Source organism: Helobdella robusta (assembly GCF_000326865.2).
Source record: "Helobdella robusta unplaced genomic scaffold HELROscaffold_121, whole genome shotgun sequence".
Taxonomy (NCBI): domain Eukaryota; kingdom Metazoa; phylum Annelida; class Clitellata; order Rhynchobdellida; family Glossiphoniidae; genus Helobdella; species Helobdella robusta.
In genome coordinates, this window is record NW_008703670.1 from 33,397 (window position 1) to 38,831 (window position 5,435).

Consider the following 5,435-nt stretch of genomic DNA (forward strand, 5'->3'; position numbering starts at 1 on the left):
AAAAATTTGTTGTGTTTTTTTTACTACATTTTAACTACTATTACTACTCCTACTAATACTACTACTACTACAACTACTACTACTACTCCTTCTTCTACTACGACGACTACTACTACTACTACTCCTCCTCCTACTACTACTACTACTTGTACTACAATTATTGCAACATGATTTTCACAGATAGGTGTTTTTGTAATATTCCTTCAGATTAAATTTCGTATTTGTCCAGGCTGAGCCAGAGCGCATGGATTATTTTTACAAAGTTTATTATTATTGATATTATTTTTCTTGTTTTTTTTCAATTCTTATTATTCTTATTGTGTCAATGGCAGTAGAATTAGTGGCTGCAGCTGTGCTAGTGGCAGTGACCGTAGCGAATGTAGTAGCAGCAGTAGAAGAAAAAGTAGTAGCGGCTGTAGTAATGGTATATAACAGTTGCTATTTTTCTCATAAAGGTGTTTTGATGTTTGTAATATAATTGTTGATGTTGTTGTTATGATTGTTGTTGTTGGTTGTTGTTGTTGTTTATTGCTGTTTGTTGTTGTTGTTGTTGTGGCAGCATCTTTTAATTTTGTGTCAGTCGACAACGTGTTAAATTGTTCAGGTTTGGTTGTTCGGTAAATTGAATTTGCTGCAATTTCAAATGTTTCTTTTAAGTTCCGATAATGCCATGCGTATGTGTCCGTTTGCATGCTGTTGTTGTCAGCGTTTTTGTGGTCCTGGTGGCGTAGTTGTTGTAGTTGCGATTGTTGCTGCAGTTGATGTGCATCGTTTTCTGCCTTCTGGTTGTTGGGGTTTTGTTTTGGTCGCTGTGAGGACGTTGTTGTTGTTTTTGTTATTGTCTGTTCTTTGTTTTTTTCTTTATTGGTGGGTTACATTAATGAGATTAATTACAAAGTTAAGATGCATTGAAGCCTCCTCTGTCATCCAATGCTAATTGGGGAGGTCAGATATTTTATTGGCTCTCCATTAATCTCCATGATCTGTGAATTCTCAATTTAATCTCGTTTCTATGTTACCTACTTTATTTTCTTTGCTTTTTTCAGGGTTTTTTTGGTAGTTGGATAAGTTAATTAAACGCAGAAATGCGTGAAATGAATTTAGAATTCAGGAAAGCTAGTGAGAGTGAGAAAGAGAGAAAGATGAAAAGAGAAAGAAAAAGAGTTAGAAAGAGAAGAGGATAGACTATAGAAATATATGTTGGTAGGTTTAGAAATGGTTTAAAATGGCGTTCTTTTTATCCTAATAGCCTTAATTATTTGAATTGGTTGACATCGTTTTGAAATTGTAATGAAACACTGTAATGCACTGCATTATAAAATTTTCATTCAAGTAGTAGGGGCCATCAGAGTTATCAGTTTACTTTTTCATTTTGTCATTTTAATAAGCATTCATGTTTAAGAAATACAAATACAACAATGTTCCTATGCTACACAATTCGTTTTTTAAATTTTAATAAAATTGGATAATAGAATTTAAATATTGAAATGAAGACCATAAGTAATTTTATAAAACTTCAATAATTTTTCTATTCATCTGTTTTAGTTTATAAATATAAACTAAACTAAATTATTCCAACTTAATCCTATCAAATATTTAAATAAACCTCCATTACATTATAATAAAATGAAATTTGCTCAAAAGAAAATTAATTCAAAACGCAAAAAACTATCCATAAATTTGTAGTCATTGTTTTCTGCGTACATGCATCATGTCTTGCTACTCTCACTGATTTTCGTACATATCTCTCTCATGTTTGTCTGTTGCCTAAAATAAACAAACAATTTTTTTTCACCAGATTTTGGCGTAAATTTCATAAAATTTTTATCAAATTTGTAAAATGTATGATATAAAATGTCGAATTAAATGTTCTATTTTGATGTTTTTTAGTTTGTTTATGACAAATGTCTTATGAGTTAGTAAAAAAAGTAAAGTAACTAAAAACTAAAGTTTATTAAGTATTAAGTAAAATAAAACTTGATTATTGATTTTAAAATTTAATTTGAATATATAAAATCAATAAAATAAATTGAAATAAATAAAAAATGAAATAAATATAGATTATTATTGTATATATAAATAAATATAAAATTATTAATTATTTATAAAATAAATAATACAAATTTGTAAATTATTAATTTTATTTATTTAGAAATTTATTTTGTTTTGTTGTAAATATAATTATTAAATATAAATTAAAATCTGAATTATTATTTGTTAATAAAAAATGGACTGGTTTTAAAATTATTTATTTGTTACAAAATAAATAAAGATAAGATAAAACCAAGGATACAATACCAATTAAAAAGCTTTGACAAATAGATGTAAATCATGTAAGTTAAGTTGGAATGATCTGTTTTTGTTTTGCCTGATTTTGATGACTTTTGTTTATCAGCTAAACTCCTGATAAGAACTATTTATCTATTTTATTGTTTATTATTTTGTTTTTTTTATCAGATCAGGAGGATTAATAGAGAAATATAAAATCACAAAATTGTGTAAGTTTTATTTACCATATTTTTTACTCATTTATTTGTTTAGTTTTTTTGAATTTATTTTAAAATTATTTTTTAGTTATATGTTTGCATCAAGGATAGAATCATTTTACTAAAAATTTAAGTAAATTTAGAGTCATCTTTTTTTTTGGTTTTTCAATTATTTTATTTTCATATTCTCGTTATTAGATGTTAAATTTAGATTCACTTTTATTATACTGACATCCTTATTATATATTTATTATTAGATCTTTTTTGTGAATTTAAAACTTGTAATAAAATTAGCTCTCTGTTTGTATATAATTGTATATTGTCTGGTTTTCATTATGACATAAACCCATCCATGTCTTTTCAAAGGTTATGTATTTTCAATGTACCTGCTAGTGGTTTCTTATAATTAGGACACATATGTACACATAGGTTCATACAATCTACATACATAACTACATACATACCTTCATACATACATACATACATACATACATACATTCATATACTTACATACATGCATGCATTATCTGCTTTTTTATTCTTCTCAGTCATTTTTCATAATGTCTCCCTCTGCTGCATGACAAAAATATACTTTTAACTTTTATATTTTTGTCATTTTAATGCTTTAGGTTTGGTTTTTGGTATATTTATATTATATATGTGTGTTTTCTCTATTGTATATTTCACTTTATTATTATTATTATTATTTGATGAAAATATAGGTTTTTTTTTTATAAAGCTAGAAGTGTTGAATGAGAAATACCAGAACTTAGGCAAACTTCAATCTTAAGCAGTTCTTTTGAAAAGAAACAATAAGAATAATAAGAAATTATTATTATTATTGTTGTTGTTTTTTATTGGTTGTTGTTGTTGTTGGTGGTGGTGTTGTTGTTAATGAGTGAACAATAGACATGATACTGGTATGGTTTTTTCCCAATAATATTATGTTATATTATTATTATTTTTATGAACTGTTATATTACTATTATATATGTTATAAGCTGAATATTCTCAGAAACTATTTGTGACTAGCAATTTGTGTGTGTGTGTGTTGTGTGTGTGTGTTTATGCATGCATGCATGTATGCATGTATGTATGTATGTATGTATGTATGTATGTATGTATGTATGTATGTATATGATTTTACAAAGATAAAGAACAGATGTGAAAGATTAACTATGTAAATATAATAAAATATACATAACCATGTAAATAAACAATTATAAATAAACAAATACGGATATATGTGTCTGTGTATATATATGTGTGTGTGTGTGTGTGGGTGTATATATATATATGTGTATGTGTGTGTATATGTGTGTATGCATGTTTGTATGAGTGTTGTTTGTCTACTTGCATTTATGTGTGCACTCATTTGTGTATTTGTGTTCTGTTGGTTTGCAGTTATCACATATGATGAAAACCAGATACACAGATCAACACATATACATATACACACATACATACATACGTACAAACATACATACATACATACATACATACACACATACATACATATATACATACATACACACGTATACATACATACACTCATACATACACTCACACATACATATAAGCACATCTTTTTTTGGATGCATTAAATCATTAGCTACAACAACAAAAACAACTTCACCACCATCATCATCACTTGAACAACATTATTATAGCAACATCGTCGTGATCATCATCTTCTTCATCATCGTCACAACAACAACAAACATCAAGACAATCAAACAAACAAACAAACAACGAACATACAAACGACAATCAAACAACGAACAGACAAACGAACGAACGAACCAACGAACGAACTAACATACATAGGTATTATTTTATTGACTAGCTTAAATAATAACTGCTATCTTGTTTATTTGCCTTTGCTTATTTTTAGAAATATTAGTCAGATCTATTTTTATAGTTGTTTTTCATTCATATAATGTTATAATCCATATCAATATGGAGAGAGAGAGAGATAGGGAGAAAGAGAGGCAGACAAATTGAGAACGAGAGAGAGAGAGAGATAGATAGAGATTAAAGAGAGAGAGAAAGGGAGCGGACCAATATTATGTGTTTGACATTAATTTCTAATGTTAAGTTTGAGGAACATATGTTTCTAGTCTTTTGATGTATTAATATATGCAAATGTATGTTTGTTGTGTGTATGTGTGTGTATGTGTTGTTGTTGTTGTTGCTGTTGTATTTCACATTGGTTTTTTTGTGGTGCCTTTGCTATACAATCATCTCTTTTTACGTTCATAATTTTGAGTTATTTATGGTTAGATCTGGAATTTGGATGGATATGGAATTGTATGTTTGCGGGTATGTGTTTGTTTGTGTTTGCGTGTGTATGTGTGTGTGCGTGTGTAACTTAGATACGCACAATTGTATTTATTTCTGCAGATTGTGACATAAGGATAGCATAGCAAAATACACCAAAGGAATATAAGGAAATCATTATCATCACTATTGATCTTCCATCATCATCATCTTCACACGTTATCAACATCATCATCATCACACGTTATCATCATCATCACACGTTATCATCATCATCATCACCGATATCATCATCATCATCGTCGCCATCATTATCAACACCACCAGTGGTAACATCATCATTATCATGAGTTTTGTATGGGAAGAGGATGATGTCACGCATATATAAATCTATATATCTATATGTATATATATATATAGTCACAATGATTTCCATCTAATCAGAAATAATGACAACCGCCGACACAAACAACAATAATAATTATACAACATTGTACGCCAGTAGATGCAGAACAGCAACAAATACATCAGCAGCAACAAATACATCAGCAGCAACAAATACATCAGCAGCAACAAATACATCAGCAGCAACAACAACAACGACGACATTAGGGCCGACACCAACAATCCCTATAACAACTTCAATAGAATATCTCAAAACAGCAACAA